Source organism: Haliotis cracherodii, unplaced genomic scaffold (assembly GCF_022045235.1).
Source record: "Haliotis cracherodii isolate W230 unplaced genomic scaffold, xgHalCrac1.p SCAF_19, whole genome shotgun sequence".
NCBI classification, from domain to species: Eukaryota; Metazoa; Mollusca; class Gastropoda; order Lepetellida; family Haliotidae; genus Haliotis; species Haliotis cracherodii.
The window spans coordinates 4,714,564-4,735,148 of record NW_027266274.1 but is presented as its reverse complement, the minus strand read 5'-3'; the positions used below and the strand labels follow the sequence as shown (position 1 = coordinate 4,735,148).

Below are 20,585 nucleotides of genomic sequence, written 5' to 3'. Positions count from 1 at the left end.
TTACTGACATGCAAAGACACCTGCCACTGCCGAGGTACCGACATGCAGAGACACCTGCCACCGTCGAGTTACTGACATTCAAAGACACCTGCCAGTGCCGAGGTACCGACATGCAGAGAGCTATGATTAATAGGGTTGGGAATTAGACCAAAAAGTGTATTGCGATATATTGCCATATTTCAAAAACATATTGCAATATATTGGGAAATAATTTCTACCAAGAGAAAAGCTTTTTTTCATATCCCTTTGACAAATATTAATATGAAAGCTGCATCATGACAAACTCCATGTCAGTCATTGTCTCTCATCAAACATTGTGAAAAAAATTACACTCAATGTCAAAAGATACAACTGGTCAAATTTCAAATGTTTTACCACTACCAGTACCGTGATCACAATGAAATGTGTTTTTCTTTAGTATTCTGGATAGTGAACAGCCAGCAATAAAAGTTAAACAAAGTAAAGTAACATCAAATCCTAGTCTTCATGATAGGTCACGTACGTGTGTGTGTTTGTGTGGCTGCTTGTACTAGTCCGGACTGAATACGTATTTTTATCAGGTGGTGTTTGAATAATGAGGGAAAAACCGATACGCCAAAAACGTATTGTGATGAATTTGTATTGCAATATATCGGTATACCGATAAAACCGCACATCCCTAATGATTAAAGCAGTCTTCATCCGTCGAGGTTTTGTTTGTTTTGTTTAACGCCGCAATCAGCAACATGCAGCATAGTCGCCTATTACGGCAAGCATGGGTTGCTGAGGACCAATTCTACCCCGGATCTTCACGGGTCCATTGAACAGTAGAACCAGTGTGACGCTGGACTATATTGAGAACGATGTTATTCTCCATGTTGAAAGTAATGTTTACTTAGATATTTTTCCACAATTTGAGATAGACAGATTTTCATGTGATAAACTACTAAATATCTTTTGAAAACCCCTGGATCTACACGGGTCCCAGCTATGTGAAATACAAAGACGTGTTATGAAAGCAGCACGAGCGTGCAACAGATCCTTCTATTCTCATCATCGTCCGCTCGGGCAATCATGTTCAACTGCGACACTAATTTGTAACAAGAATATAATAAATCAACAATAATTTACTTACTTAATGATCTATATCGTGTACATAATAATAACGAAATACAACTGTAAAACATCAACATGTTTTATTATTTGTGAAAAACACGTACAAATCGAGATGGCATAAAAAATGATACAAAAGTATTCTAAGCAGACCCACAAGTTCATCCAATGATAAGTTCTGACAAAGAACATCGACCTCATAAGGTAGCATGAGACAGCCTTCCCCTCGATCTGCGATCTCTTCAACGCTCTCATCTCGATGCACGTGCATCCATGACGTCACAAGACGTCACCGTAAACCTTCTATCGCATTCCCGTCGTGTGAGTTCGGTGGCACTTGAGTATTGCACGGTCCGTGATGTGTGATCCAACCCTCATATCTGAAGTGAAAGAAGATTAAGTTTAACACAAAAAGTCCAACATCAGGGCGTACCAACAGAGTTTATTGCAAATACATCGACACGAACGGTTTGCCAGTGATGGACCCTGGTGCAAAAAACGTTTGAGGACAATTAACTTACAGTGTATATGGTGAGGTGAGGTGAAATGGGGTTTAACGTCGCGTCCAAGATTATTGCACTTATATGGCGACGTGCCGCAGTTTAACATGAATACTCCAATCAGACACAGTATACTGACTCCGAGCCGACCATGTCAGTCCTTGTTTTAGCCCCTTAATGCCGAGCGCCAGACAGGGTAACAGTGTATATGGGGGTGGTCGGGTAGCCTAGTAGTTACAGCGTTCCCTCGTCACGCCGAAGACCCGGGTTCGATTCCCGACATGGGTGCTATGTGTGAAGCCCATTTCTGGTGTCCCCAGCCGTGATATTGCTGGAATATTGCTAAAAGCGGCGTAAAACCAAACTCACTCACTCACAGTGTTTATGAACTTCTGAATTTCTACTCAACGACATATTACAGTTATGTTATACGCCAACCAATAATTTCGACTCCGAGCTTTCCCTTCTATTTCAGAACATATCAAGACTTCTTTTATTTTATTTACTTCAGCCATTTGTATATTAAATGAGACATCTGTAACTTCCAGAAGCCTCCTCATGGCTGGTACTTAATAAAGCTTTTTTGTCTGTTCACTTAATAGCCGACCGCCTCCGTGATCTAGTGGTCGGCAGAGGGTCTGCTTTGAGGGCGGAATCTAGGTGGTTCGATCCCCTGACGCGTCATAACAAAAGACGTACTTCCTACCCAGCATGCACGTCGCGTTATGTATTCTATAAGTGCAACAATCTTAAACGTTAAACCTAATTTCATCTCACTTCACATCTTAAAAACTGAACCCTTCTTCAGCGAAAGGGGCGAACGCTCACACCTATGGGCCACAGAGATACTGTAGCGTGCTGAACATTAGAATTAGCATAATTAATATCCCTCACCGTTATTCAAAGTGATAACCTTTATTAAGCACGTCTTCAACATTCAACATGATCATGCAGAATTATTAACGCACGATAAACCCAACCGTTGCTACAGTGTATATCAGCTTCGATCACGCGACGTCAAACCTGTTTTATTGGGTGCGTGTGGGTGAAACACATCAATGTGTCATTAACGCTGTTCATCAACATGCCTGCGAGTGTATAACAAAATCCAGGTTAATTGCTGCCATAGTGACATGTTGACGCGAGTGTTTCTCTGAGGGCATAAACCAGGAAGATTGTTTTATGTTTCTTCTGAGTTCAGGTTTTGACTGCACCAAGTTCATGTTTGATATACAGTTAACTACGATTATGACGAACTCAAAGGGGTCACTAATTTTAGTTCGTTATTACCGTAATTCGTTATAAGCATATATACAGTTACAGCAAATGGCCGTGACCAAAAAAATAAGTTCGTCTGTTATATCCACCAGTTCGTTATAAGCGTGTTCGTTATTAACGTAGTTTACTGTAAATAGTAAGGGAACGGGCGTTTTACAGAACAACAAAATGTGCTGATCGGTTTGTTTGTTTTAGAACCGCGTTTTCGCCATTGGAATTAACAAAATATGGCTCAAAACCTAATTATTAAGCAAATAGCTCTTTAAAAAATGGTTACAATGACAATGACCCACACCATCGGGAAAGAAGACTGACCATCCGATCCGTTAAGTCAACTCTTCCGACCAGTATGGATCAAAATATGAAACAATCAATATGTATATTCTTATTTGTCAACAGCCAAAGCTATATTGCAGCTCAAAGTATATTAATGTTATCTGTACTCCGCCAAAAACGTGTTGCCAAATTCGTAAGAGCTCTCTTCATAAATGAGCCAAAGTATTAACGGAACCATTCTACTATAGACACAGTGATATAAGTCATCCATCAATGCTAAACACCAGGGGGTCTTATGAAAGACCCCTAATTGCACACAGGAACTTGATGGTAGATTTGTAACAATACAGGGCCGACCAAAAATTATTGCCATTATAATCACTCTTTTATAAATAGTGGCAAGATGTATATTTTCGATCGGTCCTGTATGGTTAACACCGACAATCCACCAATAAGTTCACAAAAAATAATTATTAATGCAATTTGAATGGTTTAACAAGACAAACAGCAGATATTTACCTTAACCGGCATTCACGATGCGTGTTTCTTCTGAGAATTGCTGAGTTTCTGGACTATTTTTCTCGTGTGTCCGCAAGGGTCGGGTCTGTTGGTGTTGAGAGCTGCCTCCAGCTTAGATCTCCCCTTTCCGCTACTGCCGCGATGAATGTACTTGTGTTGATCCATGCTGTAATGGTCGTATTCGTCAAGATTATTGTCTATGTAGTAAGTAAGGTTAGACATTTTCTCTGAGTGGCGCTTCATAATTATGTGGGTTTGTTGGACTCGGAACGCTGACAGGGTTTATGCTACTGACGCAGAGATGTTGGCAAGATGCTCGTGGCGAGCTTTGTCCCGTGGTTATTTATACACGCACGACCATCCCACGTGACAGGTGTTCGCCGTAAACAAACGATATCATCATGAGCTATAAATAGTTACGCGTCATCACATGACCTGGCTCGCCCAATCAGTGACGTGGAAACTTTAACACATGACTTGGAGGCTCGAGTGACGTTCTGTTTTGACTGACTCAACTATAGGAAATCATAAATATGTCTTCGGTTACGTGGCGTATTAAGTGTGTGTCATAACAGAGTTCTGTTATGACATATTACTCAAAGTTTCGTATCAATATTTATAAATATAAAATTTAATAAAGCATACTTTTGTAGATACGATATATTTTTTTTCACAAATTCAGAAGTTTTCAAGTAGTAAAGTCTTATTTAAGAAGTACACTGCGTTCTTGACTTCATGCGATTTCACCAAACCTCGTACCGTGTACATATATTAATTATTTTTTCGTATTTTTAAAGAGCCTATATCTATTCTGTAGAAACGATTAGATCAAATATACAATTAAATTCTCTTCTTTTTTTAAAATTAAAACATATAATTTTTTGGGTTTTTACTCGAATTGATGCTTAAAATAGAGCTGTGGATGTCTGAATAAAATAAATTAAATAGAAAAATTAATTCATTGATACTAGATTTGTGTTAATTAGTATTCGGGATTCAGGGGTGAACAAATGAGACTCAGGGTGAAGAATTAGATGGTATTCGGGACGAGGGGAGGTTGGCACCCTTACGAAATGTTACCGCAGAACCTCGCGGACTTATTAAGTAAAGTTTGTTAATGGTTTTGAGCTGCACGAACACAACGATGTTTCTCTGGTGTTTCGTGACAATTGAACATAAATATTCCGTCTGGGAGGAAAGTAAAGACGTTGACTACAGTTGCATGATGCTATCGACACCAACCATTCCAATGACCAGCTGTAGATGAAATATAGTCCCGTTCCCACGTGATGTTGTTAAACACTATTTAAAAAGGTTTATGAGGCGATCACTTCACGAGTGAGGAACATATAGATATTCTGCCGTTATCATTATATTACACTGTCTCAGTAAAATACTCAAGTCCCATCAAGCATGTTTCTGCACATGTCGTTAAAACACATCACTATACGAACAGGACCATTGACCGTGTTGCATCATCTCATCTTCCCGAGGCAAGGGAGTTAACTGACTATAAAAGTCCCGTTTCCACCCTTGCCGAACTAGGCTGGAATTCCTGGGCTCGATCTTAGCGCCACCAGTGGTTATTACGAGCTATGTCCCTTCTTAGCCTCTCCTATGGACCAATCAGATTCCACCTCTCGTATCACTTGCATTTGTTTCAAACAAAATGGTGCCGCTCAGTCAAAACGATCTGATTGATAATCATGATCTATATTGTGATAAAATGAGTCTTACATCGCGAAGTGCATCAAATCACGTGAGCACCTTGATTAAAAACATGAAAAGACTTGGAAAATATCTGTTGACAACGAGTTGGCGGTGCCCATGCTTTGCAAATCCTGCAATCGACCGAAATCTGCACGACATTTTACAAACCGGATTTCGACTTCGGTGCGCGATTTTGATTGTACTATGCATAGACTCGTTAGCCCAGCCAAAATGTAACTCCATAATACCAGACTAGTTCGGCAAGGGTGGAAACTGGACTTTTATAGTCAGTTAACTCACTTGCCTCGGGAAGATGCATCAACTACCGGGGTTAAATCAGATGCCAAAATATCAAATCAATCCAAAGGATTTTACTGACAGTATAATACGACCACCGAAGGTCAAGAAACTAGGCCTCGTATTGCGGTCAGGTTTGGCCGAATATAAACATCACTAAAGGGCATTCAGTGGCCTGTACAAGACTGCCCGCGCCGTGGCTGGGGGCCTTGCTCCGGCCACTGACCTTAACTAGGGTCACGCCCTTGTATGTGCAGCGCACGTGAAAAACACACACAGGGACTAACATTCAAAAATGTTTGTAAAATGAAAATATTTGAAGATTTTCTTTTTTTTCAATGTTTGTTTCATATACAATAAAATGGAGCACAGACACCAAATGATCTCTGCAGAGAATCACTAGCAGAATTTAAGGGTCTAAACATTCTGACAATGAATACAATGTCAGGAATGGACTAAACAAAGTGATTTTAGGGAAAGATGCTTCTCCCATATGATATAATGTCTTACTCAATAAATTGAATTTTGAAAACCAAACCTGTATTCACAACTGTGATTCTTTTAATGATGTCTGAGACGAGTGAGTGAGTGAGTGAGTGAGTGAGTGAGTGAGAGTATGGTTTTACGCCGCTTTTAGCAATATTCCAGCAATTTCACGGCTGACACCAGAAATGGGCTTCACACATTGTACCCATGTCGGGAATCGAACCTGGGTCTTCGGCGTGACGATCGAACGCTTTAACCACTAGGCTACCCGACCGCCCCTGTCAGACGAAGGAGAGTAGCAAAGCTGAGATATGCGCAAAATTCTACCGAAGCTCTGCTCTCTCCTATTGTTGGGATTCGAACCCCGCTTCATCTTTGTTTTGGTTGTTTATTTGTTGTTTAACGCCACACTGAGCAATACTCCCGGTATATGACGGCGGTCTGTAAATAATAAGAGTCTGGACCAGATAATCCAGTGATTGACATCATGAGCATCGATCCACGCAATTTGGATACGATGACAAGCATCCAACATGTCAGGGAGCCTGACCACCCGATCCCGTTGGTCGGCTCTTACGACAAGCATAGTCGCCTTTTACGGCAAGCATGGGTTGCTGAAGACCTATTGTACCCCGGATCTTCACGGGTGGGTTAATCTTTGTGACGACCTGACACACCAGCCACTGGGCTGATTTCCATCGAGTAAAAGCTCTAGTTCACACTATATGTGTTTAACCATATGACTCAAGCCATATGCAGTTTATTGTCAAATGATTTCCTGTCAATATGCGTGACGTGCGACAGCAAACATCTAGACTTGCCAAAGATTTCTGATACTTTGGTTTCAGGGTCTTTATGGCAGATGAGTCCATACCAGTCGATCATATAAACCCCTTGTGACGTCAACCATACGTCGTACAGTCATAAACACATACAGATTCCCGTTTGATGTGTACACAATGCACAAACAACTTCAACCTTGGGTGAGGCAGGTTTAGCCTACAGCTAATCAGATAGTCATTAAGTCGTATATCTTTTCTATAGAGAAATACAATCGTGATAAATAATGATAGATACACAATATAAGTCGGCCAGTTCATGCCGTGCACAGAAACTACAAACAGTGAAACCCCGTTAATCCGCCAACCTCGCTGTCCGCACGATTCTGTGAGAACATCCACATTTGCTCAGATGATAATACTCTGAAATAATATATGTATCATTAACCAGGATATTTGCTAATCCGGATGAATTCATTAGGCACCGTTCGATCGATTGTCTCTGTAGTAAGTCTTGGTAATACCCCATCGGATTAGTGTTATAGATTTTAAGCCTAATAGGCATGTCATATCATATGGTCCAAACTGATCACGTAGGATGCGACATACATTCTGTATAACGGTTAGAAAACTATGTACAGGTTAACACCAGGAGCGTCTACACATTTATTAAAGCAAATCTAAATTCTAAATTCTCTGTATCGTGAAATACGTTTTGTTTTTTGTTTTTAACGCCTTACCCAGCAATATTCCAGCTGCATTTCGGTGGTCTGTAAATATTCGAGTCTGGGTCAGCCAATTAAGTTATTGATATCATGAGCATCGATCCACGCAATTGGGATACGATGACATGTATCAACTAGGTCAGAGAGCTTGACCACCCAATCCCGTTAGTCGCCTCCTACAACAAGCATGGGGAGTAAAATCGTAAAGCAGACAGAAAAAATCAGACAATATCGGTAATTTGTTGCCGCATTGCGTATCAATACTTGTCTCATGTTTAAATAAGGAAGAGATACCTGATGCATGACGCACGCGACATTTTTAACCGAGAGGATTTCGGCTAATAAAGTCGCCCGCAACCTACATGTGTATTTGCTTGTTGAGAGAGGCGACTAAATGGATTGGGTGGAGAGGCTCGATGACGTGGTTGATTGCATGTAATTTTATCCCAATTCACTGGATCGATGCTCATGATGTCAACCATTTGATTGTCTGGTCCAGATTTGATTCTTTACAGGCCTCCGTTATATAGCTGGAATACAAGCTTAAGTAACAGACAAACGCATGTAATTAATCGGGCTTGGCATCGCATTGGCTCCGGCAATGCAGTGAAAAACAGTCAAACATACGCGACATTGCAAAACGATTTGTGTTAGGATTTATCTCAATGTTTAGTTTCTGCTAACACATGAATAATATAATTTTCATTTTAACTGAGACATACAGTAATGAGTTGCAGGTGTAGTCCCAGTCATCCGCCAGTCGTAAAACACTCAAACTAAAACCAGTGTAGTTTTATTGTTTATATGCCATGTTTTATTCATTATGCTTCCATGAAGGAATATTTTCCTGTCAATACCAGATAAAATAAATATCAAAATTGTTAAAGTTAACATACGTACACGCTACCAATATCTCAAGAATGAATATGAAAACGAGACAGAAAAGTTGTAAGTTGTCGTCAAGACAATAGGCGTGTTGACACACAAATGTGCGTACCTTTTCCTAGAACCCATGCAGTTAATATGATATACGACATCTTAAAATGCTGCTGTTTTCCGGGCGTTTTAGCCAGGCACTACCGATAAACTGCAGCCCGTGCAGACCTAGACTTGCACAAGTGTTTAAGTCAATTCTTTTTGTTCAAATCATAATTTCTAGATTATACAAATAATAAGAACAATTTGTCCCTATAAGAGACTAACAACCTTAGAATGTCCGCTTATCTAGATTTGCCTAATATTGAGATAGAATTACTATACACCCATGTACTTATCATTCGGTATAGCCTTGGAGCAAGGCTAGTGGAGACCACGTGTCAGGTGTTCTGTGAATCTGCCTCCACACCAGGCAGACAGGTATGAAATATTGCTTGAGTTGATAGTCATTTATCTTTCTCTTTTGTTGCACTGTTTTGGTTTATGAAAAATCACACATGGGACTTAACACATTTGCTGGGTTATGAGGGAAGAGTATTACTGACACGTTACATCCCTTGTGGAAAAGAAATCTGCGCTAGAACACTGCGCTGTCACCGTCGATTGTGTACTGGGCAATATGCCATAGGGCTATGTTTTCAGTGAACACAAAACTGCACGCAATGTCATCGCAAGTCAGGGCCTAATTCTTTGGCAAAAGAGGATCGGTCGCAATTACGCTTGCGTGCTTTGAATAACATGCAGGTATAAACGTCCCGCATAATTGCTGTTAGAGGATTCAGTTGAATACGATTTGAAATAACTGCCAGGTCCAGAACATGGCTGAATTATATCGTATTACAAAACATAATGCATATTTAGAACCTTCTGTGTTTACGACTTGCCATACATTTTACATATCTTATATATCGCGCCGCGCCTTGCAAATTCCAATATTAGTATGTCTACAGGTAACCTAAACAAATGTTCCTTTACGGTGAAACCTTAATATTGGACGGTTATATTGGGTACTTACTCCATTCAGATGAAATCGTTAATCCGAAAGGTTTAATTTAGAATGGTACCCCTGCGTGAACGTGTTTTCACTGTAAATATAAGAGACAAAGCCCTATCCATGATCTTAAAAATCCTTTGTACGATTCCGACTGTATAATAATCATGTGTTTATGAATCACTATTAAATAGTGATGATGTCAGGTGTTGGCGATACAATGAGCCTAACCCACCAGTGGCACTAGTCACAAACACACACAAAGGCAGGTCAAGTGTTCACCTGAACCAACACGGGAACATATGTAACTAGTCAAAATAAGTAACCTCATCTGACATCATTTTGGTAACCGATGCGTCAAATTTGAAAACACCTTCCATATGTCTACCATCACATGGTGAACTGAATGAGTATGATTAAAATACATAGAAAGGCTGATGTTTCGATCTTCACGATTCAGTCCAACTATAAGCACGTCTTTAACCCAAGATGACCTTATTACATGTTTAATTTGTATTTTTTGTATCCAATACTCCCAAAAAAAGCTGCTTGGGTCAAAGACTTGCTGATGTTCAAATAGAAAAACTCTCCGCGAAAACCTATAAAATCAGCTTTTTTCACACACTTTAGTGTCACATTTACATTAAGTGTTGTAAAGTCAAAAACTTGCATGTGTTGAAATGAACCGAGTCTCTATCTAAGTCATATGAACATATCCGATAAGAAAATAACGATTGTAGAAAGTTTAAACAACAAGCAAACACACATATCATTGTCCCATTATTTACAGCAGTATATTCAAACAGTAGCCATATACCGGAATAACCTCTCTGATTCAAAGCCTGCACTGCAATTCTTTTTGTTATAATGATGGATAATGCAAAACTAGTTCATGATTTTGTTTCTGTGTTAACTGATTCCCATTCAATAACCATATTTAAAATCTAACCATTCGTGTCTGTCATGAGAATATCAGATATTCACCGATGCTCCCAGGTCAGTGTTAATGGGGCAGCCTCGAACCCCTGGGCCCAGGTCACGCTAAGGTGAAGTCAGTGGAGTGTGGCATGGATGAAACTTGCTCATATGTCTCGCATTGGTAGAAGTTACATCACCCATTGACCGCCCTCCGCTGAGCTCTGTCTCAGAACTGGGCTTCAGTTTAATTTAATTTGCTAAATAATCACCAACAGCGAAACCAGGCATCTCAATAAGACATGTGTGCTGTAGAATTATAAACGTTACATCAATTTTAATGACAACAGTATAGGACTATTGTATAAATGACTGACACTGATGAAAGTGAATCTTACTGATCGCTAAAGAGACAAATTGTTGGTTACAAATTAAAACTTTCTATAATTTGATTTACGAAACAGAATCATGAAAATATATAGATAACGTCTTGTGCTATTAATGGTTCCATATATTTCTGTTTCCATAATCATTGTAACACGTGAAATGAAAATGCTGTTGAAATTATTCTGTTACGTTCCGTGGTTATAACATATTTTGATCTTGTCCCATGATGTTGCATTGACTACTTATAACCAGAGTCGTGTCTCTATTCTCCTCATATTTTGTTAAATATTTTGACGAAACTGTTCTGTACAAGAACTGATATAGTTTTGTTTGTTTGTTTGTATTTGTTTAAAGCCTAACTCAGCAATACTCCAGCTACATGACAGCGGTCTGTAAAATATCGAGTCTGCACCAGACAAGCCAGTGATTGACATCATGAGCATCGATCCACGCAATTGGGATACGGTGACATGCATCAACCAAGTCAGCGAGCTTGGCCACCCGATCCATTAGTCGCCTCTTACGACAAGCACAGTCGCCTGTTACGGCAAACATGGGTTGTTGAGGACCTATTCTACCCCGGATCTTCACGGGTCATTGATATAGTATAACATTAGGTCTGTATGGCATGTCAGTACACGAAATGTGTATGCGATGTGTCACCACCTATAGCTACTGGTCAGACGGACTCCTTGAGCGACGCCGACAATGAAAGAGTTATCCAAACATTCCTAAATAATAGCAGGATTGGACTAAACCAAGTAGTGTTGTTAAATAAATTGAATTTTGAAAAACAAACATATATTTGGAACTGTGATTGATTATGTCTGAGAAGGGGATAGTAACAGAGAACGAGATTGATCTTGAGATACGCGCCAAATGCTATCGAATATCTGCTCTCTTCGATTGTTGGGAATCGAACCCCGGCTTGTCTTTGTGACGACCGGACACACCAACCAGTGGGCCTAATTCCAGCGATTAAAAACTTTAGCTTACACGAGGCTGTTTAACCGTGTGACTCATTCACATGTGTCAATTGATTTTCCTGTATATATGCGTGTTACAACGTGAGCGGCGAACGACAGATGACAACTTGCCACGATTCTACGCAGATAAGAGTTTCAATGTAATCTTAGAGATTTCGCAACACAATGCAACGTAATGCCAAATAACGCAATTTTCTTTACTCATATAACGAACTCAAAGGGACTACTAATTTTAGTTCGTTATAACCGTAGTTCGTTATAAGCATATATACAGCATAACTACAGCAAATAGTCGGGACCGAAAAGTAAGTTCGTTATATCCGTCAGTTCGTTATAAGCGTGTTCGTTATAACCGTAGTTTACTGAAGTAGAATTATATTCAACAGACAACTCTGAACAGCATGTCAGTCATATCAGAACATGGAGACGTTTCTCTGTTTCTAGTGTTGGGGAGTGAATATATATTTTTCCACCTGTCTGCTCAATACTCTAGGTTTATCATACAAGTATGTAAATAATCGAATCTGGGTCAGGCCAGCTGGCTGTTGACGGACTGACGATCGCCATCGACGATGACACACAATCCACGTCCCACATTGAAATCATCGAAATCCTGATCTTGTCAGCTCTCTCTCTCTCTCTCTCTCTCTCTCTCTCTCTCTCTCTCTCTCTCTCTCTCTCTCTCTCTCTCTCTCTCTCTCTCTCTCTGTTTGTTTTATTTCAATATTATACTGGTTACTGTTCACTAAGAAAGTAATCCCTTTACAAAGAGCTGTATAGCCTGGGGTTATTGAGTTGATTGACACCTGGAACAAACTTTACACACGACTCTCGATCCATGTGTGTGAACAGTGTACAAATATCTATTGTGAGGTATAGCATTGTTCAAATTTCCGTTTTTGCATTTATATGATTTCATTTTGAATTTGTAGAAATTGATAGAATTTCTTTCGCATGTTCACATGCGTTCGAGCGCCTATACCCACGTGTACCTATTGATCGGCTTTATACAACTGTGTTGTGTTGTCCTACTTTTATGAAAGGCGAGTCATACATTTGATATATTGTCATCGATTAGATCATCGTTGTCATGGGACGCGTGGCGTGCGACAATCACATCGAAGGACTGCTGACACTCACAACACAAGTAAACACAACCCCGTATTCATATACACCGTCCTGCACGAGCAGCTCCACGTGCAGCACGCATAGCTCGAGATTAGTGCTGCGGGAACGCCACACCTGTGTTCCATTGCAGGACTCACACAAACAACGCTGAACCCCACTTGACTTACATTATAGTCCCTGAAATATAGTTAATTATAAGGTTTAATAAAAACAATTTTGACGTGGCCACACAATATTGCTGCCGTAGGAATTGGAAGATGAACTATCACCACAGTAAAATCAGGATGTTTGATGTGAACGTTATTGTCGTCCTTTTAAAACTCTTTGAGACCGTTTTTTACTGATTTTGGCCAAAGGAAATGCAGATTTAACAAAGTGATTACGAGGATGGTAAATTGTTATAATACATTCTGGTATGGATACAATGGTATTATTTAGAGACCGCCGTCATATATAGTTGGAATATTGCTTAGTGCAGCGTTAAACAACAAACAAACAAACAAACAACAATGGTGCAGATATAATGTTTCCCGCTGTTCACATCTAAATAATACAGATCCGTGAAGATCCGGGGTAGAATAGGTCTTCAGCAACCCATGCTTGCCGTAAAAGGCGACTGTGTTTGTCGTAAGAGGCGACTATCTGTAATATTTCTAAAATCGGCGTAAAACCATACTCACTCAAAAACATGGGAGATAACTCATTAGTCACTCACATAGAGCCTCGAAGCAGTAAGTTAGTGAGTTGGGTTTAACGCAGCTTTTAACGGTTATATCAGTTATACCAGTTATATAACGGCGTGTCAGCTTAATGTGGGAGGAAAGCCCGAAGTGATGGAGGTCTCAGACGTTTACCATTTCGGTGAAACCCACGAGCACGGGTATGGTGCTGACAAACCTAGAATCATAATCGTGGCGAACCGGGATTCGAACCCACAATCATAGGTTACTGGCGTGTCGAAGAGACGCAACTCTGCACAGCGAATCGCGGCGCCTTAGACGACTGGGCCACCCGTGCCCCACTCCTGATTACAAAATTAATTGGAACGAAAGACCCTGCCGTGAACGCCATTTATTGCAATGTAAATACACGACATTAAGACAATCTGCTGCCTAACTGCAAGTCGAGGTTGACGTTAAGTACTTCGTACCTCCAACCATCTCGCACAAATACGTTAAATCATCTGAACCCGGTAATAGGATTGCTCATACGACCTTTAAATCCACCTACTGTGTTTGTTGATGATGCAGAGTGCTGTGCCGACAACATAATTGGCAGCTCAAAACGATTAGAGTCGCCGGTGCCGTGCAGTATGGTCTACGCACACACACCATTGGAATTACGCATCAGGTTTGGATAGCCCAGCTTTACTGTATAAGCAGTTGGGCGATATACTCTGTTTCTTCTAAAGGTGAGGTGAAATAGGTTTTAACGTCGCTTCCAAGATTATTGCACTTATACAGCGACGTGCATGCACGTGTGTGTCTGCTTGTATTAGTCCGGACTGATGCCGATTTATAGTGCTAGCCGACTGAGATACCATGTCGCAGTTTAACACAAATACCCTATCCAGACACAGTATACTGACTCCGACCAGTTCTTGTTTTAGCCCCTTAATGTCGGGCGTCAGACAGAATAACAACACGTTCCATCTTTTAACGTCCTTTGGGGATCGAACCCCGGACCTTCCGCTCTCCGGGCGGACGCTCTACCACTAGACCACGGAGGCGGTCGTCTCTTCTAAAGACGGTAATGCGTTCCATTCAGATCGACAAAACATCATATGCAAGTTTACTCTGTCACTTGTACAGTTAACAAGAGCGAGCTCCAAATGTTTCCGAAAACAAGCAGATGGAATTCGTATTAAAATTTCTGTGGCGAGCATGGATAATGTTAGTTAGTTTGTTTGTTTCTTGTTTAACGCCGCACTCAGCAATATTCCAGCTGTATGACGGAGGTCTGTAAATAATCGAGTCTGGACCAGACAATCCAGTGATTGACATCATGAGCATTGATCCATGCAATTGGGACCGATGACATGCATCAACCTAGTCAGCGAGCCTGACCGCCCGATCCCGTTAGTCGCCTCTTATGACAAGCATAGTCGCCTTTTACGGCAAGCATAGGTTGCTGAAGACCTATTCTACCCCGGATCTTCACGGCTCGCTAATGTTAGTAATGCATACTTAAGTAGCAATTATACGAGTTCATACAAAGGCAATGAACGAACACAATTCCATAAATGTGAATGTGATGAGATAATCAGTTTTGTTTAAGGCCGCTACTATTTCAGTTATCTCACCATTTTGGACGAAAACCCAGTGTGATTCAGGTCTGACGCTTTAACACCACTTTGGTGAACACTACGTGCACCGTGCTGGTGCTGACCTGCCAAGAAACCTAATTAGTGCGAACTGGGATTCGAACCCACGATAACAGCTTTCTGGCACGCCTCATGGACGCGCAGTGAATTTCGGCGTCATGGACAACTGGGACACCTTAGTGAACACTTACAACAGAGAGCTCAGACGCTTACAAAAGAAAAACATTCTAAGTTTGGGATTCAGGGACAGAATAAGTCGCCCATGTTTGTCGCAACAGTTGACCGAGGATCGAATCAATGTCGAACCAAGGGGATGTGTCCGATGACGTAAATGGTTGCTCATGCAATCAAGACTTTTCCTGGTCAGACTATCATGCAAGCAGTCGTAATAAGAACGGATAATACAACTTTTCTAATTCTAATTAGAACAACCCCACAGATGAGTCATCTGGTCCAATCTGATAAGAGATTACCTCACTGATATGTGGCCCAGTCGAAACGACCAAATCTCCACAAACCCAACCAGTATACACAAAATACGTTGAGGAAATCGGTCAGCTGTTCAGCGGTGTTAATATGCATACCAGATTTCACCTGTTTAAATATTAATCAACTATCTCTTATTATCCCTGCATGTTCTTCTAAAAGTCTTTCCCCCTCCGACTTAACATTTGTGTTCCAGTTCATGCTGATAGCATGGTCTCTCTTGCAAGTACATAGCAAACAAGCTCCAGTATGCATAGCAATGTCCATTCAACCCTACACTCAAATGTATATGAATGAGTGAGTGAGTATGGTTTTACGCAGCTTTTGGCAATATTCCAGCAATATCACGGCATGGGACACCAGAAATGGGCTTCACACATTGTACCCATCGAATCGAACCCGAGTCTTCGGTGTGACGATCGAACGCTTTAACCACTAGGCTACCCGACCGCCCCAATACATAGAAGTTTTAATCGTAATGACTTGTGTTGATCTATGTTATATCAAAAGACGTTGGTGTACAGTGTAAAAGCAGAGCTAACAAGCTTCTGTGGAAGAGATCCCCCATGACAATCGATTGAGGCGTCATGGTAACCCAAGTTGTCACAATGGTCTGAAAATCATTGTGCTGCAGTTTCACTAATCTCACCCAAGCCATATATACCATGGAAACCGGTGTTGGGTGCGAAAGCAAATGTTGTGTTGAATATTAACCTAAGGAACAACAATAGTCATCTTTAGTCAAAGGCGTGGTCCACTGCAAATGCTTAGTAGTGTGGGTGTCAAAATGTTATGATTTGTTTGTTGTTTAACGCTACACTCAGAAAACTTCCAGCTTTATGACGGCGGTCTGTAAATAATCGAGTCTGGATCAGACAATCCAGAGATTGACATGAGCATCGATCCTCGCAAATGGGACACGGTGACATGCATCAAACCAGGTCAGCGAGCCTGAACACCAAATCCCGTTAGTCGCCTCTTACCACAAGCATAGTCAGCCTTTAGGGCAAGCATGAGTTGCTGAAGACCAATTCTAACCTGGATCTTCACTGGTCTGTTATGAAATAGCATTCAACAAAGGCTGTAACACAAAAAGCTCACAGTAACAAAATAAACACTTTTATGTTTTATCAAAAGACAAATTGTAAACGTGACAAAATGACGAATGTAGACATATGAATGTGCCATTGTCCTGGTCTGTCCTGGTCAGAGCATACGTCCTGGACGCACCGATATCACATCACTGTGACCTTGACCTTCAAGAGGTCATCAGTCCGGCCACTGGTGAATCGGGTCCTTCCTTTTAAGTATTGCATATCCTTTCTCTTGGTCCTTTACGAAGCGGTTGCCATGGGTACCCGTTACACTTCCTATCTCTGAAAATAATTCAAATGGTTTAAAGTGCAAATCATTTAACTACCTAGTAAAAAGAAAGTTGTAATTTAGGAAAATGCTATGGATATAATTACACCTAAACATATCTAAGTCACCATTTATGTAAAAGTATATATCATGTCAGATAGACTTATGCCTAAAATAGCATTTGTCTTCCGAGAATATACAAATATTAGGTTCCTAATTCCTACAAGACCTAACAATTAATCACACATTTAGTCAAAGCACCTGCTGAAGTGAACAGGCAATTCCTGACCTGGAAACCATGCTTATGTGCACAGCGTGTTGTTGGCTGTATGGCCTTGACCTTTACCAACTGTTTACACTCTAGCAATATCTGCTGACCATGCATGACCTGAATGACAATGGCATGTTGGACTGACGCCAACTTGGGCTTGCCGAGCAGAAAAGATACACTGACTGCATCTATTCAACTTTACAGGCAATGTAAATATGGAATACATATTATCTTTGTAAAGATTGGCTGTGCTCAAGTCAAAGATCGAATTTAATGTGGAGTGTTGACTGAGTTTCGAATATTTCATTTCTTGTACACATAACCGTAATGCGCCAATATCCATAAAACTATTAGTGGGGATAAAAATCATTACCTCACTTTTTACTATTGAAAAAGAAATGAACCCCGCTCGTTTAATTGCTATCGAAATTCAACTTGACGAATCCCGGACTGTTAATAATTTATTCAGAATCATTTGTGTTTGATAAACTGAACTATCTAACAAACAAAACTGTTCTCCCAACAACCTATAAACGCTAAGCTTACAAACAAGCTACTCGTGATGTTTTTTGCACGTTCAATACACACAAGTATCCATAATTTTCAACAATTTTAGTCATGTAAGCGACAGGCAATCTAGATTGTGCATAAACTTCAAAATCCACTTTTTCAACCCAGCACAGTCCGCAAAACCCTACCTTATGTTATCAGGATTTCTTAACCGTGGAGGGACCTTTCGGCCCGGTCGCATTATTATGTGCATTGTTCATAAGTTTCTGCACAGTCTTCCTTGTGTGTCCGCTCGGGTCCTCCCGAATGTGTTGTTCAGCTTCTTTCTTCGTCCGTCCCTTTCCACTGTGGCCCGTGTTCACAAATTTATCCTGATCTATGTTGTATTTCTCATATTCGTCCATGTATTGCTCGTCTGCTGCTGACATTTTGTGTTGTCGTGAAATCTGACGTCTGCTGAATGACACACCTTGCTGTTCGTCTCGTCTTTGTTTACACTCTCCACGGATATCTCGTGATGTTATGTATTTATACACTTATCTATCAGTCCATTGGATGAGCGAGTCGCTGCTGTGGCCTGATTGGCTGCTCGTCACGTCACTGCGAGGTCTCGTGAGGTTATCGGGAGGCCAGCGCAGTGCGGATCGCCACGTCGCTTACAGTTCAACCAAATTATCACAGCCTGCTTGGGGATTTATCATCCAGTGAGCCTTCCCATGTATGTACAGCGTATGTAGACAGCTGCGTTTACACACATAAACAAATTATTGCATCAGCTACATATAAGTGTATATATATGTTGGAGCTGTGCTTTACATGCAGCCATATATTAACGGAAAAACATATGTCACAGTTAAATGTCATATTCTGTAAATAACGCATTATTTGTTTGTTTGTTGGTTAACGCCGCACCAAGCAATATCTATGCAGCTTTATCACGACTCTCTGTAAATAATCGAGTCTGGACCAGACAATCCAGTGATTGATATCATGAGCATCGAAACATGCGGCGAGTCTGACTACCCGATCTTAACACCCCCCCACCCCACCCTCACATCCCCACCAACCCCCCACACACCCACACACCCACCCACGTCTAATGGAGAACTCGTGGTATAGCACTAACTTAACTAAACTGTTCAATAACAAGCACTGGGTTGGCATGAATGCTTTCTGGGTACATTAAGGTCAAAATAACTTTTTACATTCGATCAATCAGATAACAAGGTTTACACTTACTCCCCGTTTAAAAATGTTGTGCGCAAAAATCGATTTACCAATACAATCCGGTAAATTGGATATATGTTATTGGAAAATGTTGGTGGCCTGATATTCGACAAACGGTAGTTCAAAACGCAGCCATTGTCGATTTGCAGTGTCTTAAACGGCATTGTATATTCACTTCTTGAAAATGTCATGAAGGAAAACAGTAAAGGAAAATGCACGTGCAAGTTATGACATTCGTAACTCTTGGTAGTGGCCATAAATAGGCAAGCATAAGCCAATATTTTGTCATTCAATTTTTCAAGTTCGAGACGCAGCACTGCCAATCGGAACATCGGCATAGGACGTATCCAAAGAGGGGAATGCAGTTTTCTGTTGCACGCCACTTCAACGTCCACAACAGCACCATTTGCCGCCTTTGGGACCGATACACACAGTTCCACTGCAGACCGTCCGACAAGCGGCCGACAAAGAGTTACCACATGATGAGCGCACATCCTACACGATCTGACATGGTTGTGGTTCCAGGAAATTTGACAGCAAATCGCTACATGAATCAAATTCCTCAACCTCACCTTCTTCCAATCATTGACCGTCAGAGGAAACTGTTTCAACATGACCACGCTCCACCGCACACAGCTCGTGTCACGGTAGACTACCTACATAATGCCCACATCAACGGCTTGTCCTGGCCGCCGAGATCTCCAGATCTCAACCTAATCGGACACCTTTGGCATGAACTCGATCGACGCGTACGTCAACGTCAGAACACGCCGCAGACACTCCCAGAACTGTCCAACGCGTTACAAGCAGAATGGCGCAGAATTCCGCTGGAAAGAATTCGTACACTTCTCCAGTCATTGCCGAGGAGATGTAGAGCCTTGATTGCTGCCAGGGGCGGTCACACGAGATACTGAGTTCAGCGCAACCTTGTGGCCTTATGTGACATGACAATGAACAGTTTTCAATGTCTTTGCACAACGACAAAATGTGACTATCGAGCTCCCAATTTTCATATTTGTATCTATGATATTAAATTAGTTATATCGACTTAATTAGGTACAATACATTTACTAAAGATCTACCTCTGCGTTTCTTTTATAAGAGTGTATGTTACATTCAATGTGTATACGTATTTCGACTGTGCTGTTGTCTGTGGTGTACCCAAACCATCTTGATATGCTTTCAATGGCCGCTGAGTTTGGCCAGTAGGTAGGTGTGTAACCACCGAAAGCTGTTTTCAGGTCGTCCTGGCTGGCTTAGTGTGTCATCCTACCCAGCGTCTGGTCATGATGACCATACTATTGCCCACGCGTTGCAAGATTCAGTTTTTTAATAATGCATCCAAAAAATATTACGTTCCACAGAGAACGGTATCCATAATTATCAATAACCATACACTTA

At 41.0% G+C, this 20,585-nt stretch overlaps 1 long non-coding RNA gene across 1 annotated transcript; it reads right to left on the bottom strand.

The window, feature by feature from the left end:
• Window positions 1–16,917: 16,917 nt before the first annotated feature.
• Window positions 16,918–18,577, bottom strand: LOC139466706 (uncharacterized). Its single transcript, XR_011653622.1, has 2 exons — window positions 18,146–18,577; window positions 16,918–17,190 (listed from the first exon to the last, which is right to left on the bottom strand). It is a non-coding gene; the product is annotated as an uncharacterized lncRNA (long non-coding RNA).
• Between the last annotated feature and the right edge of the window lie 2,008 nt (window positions 18,578–20,585).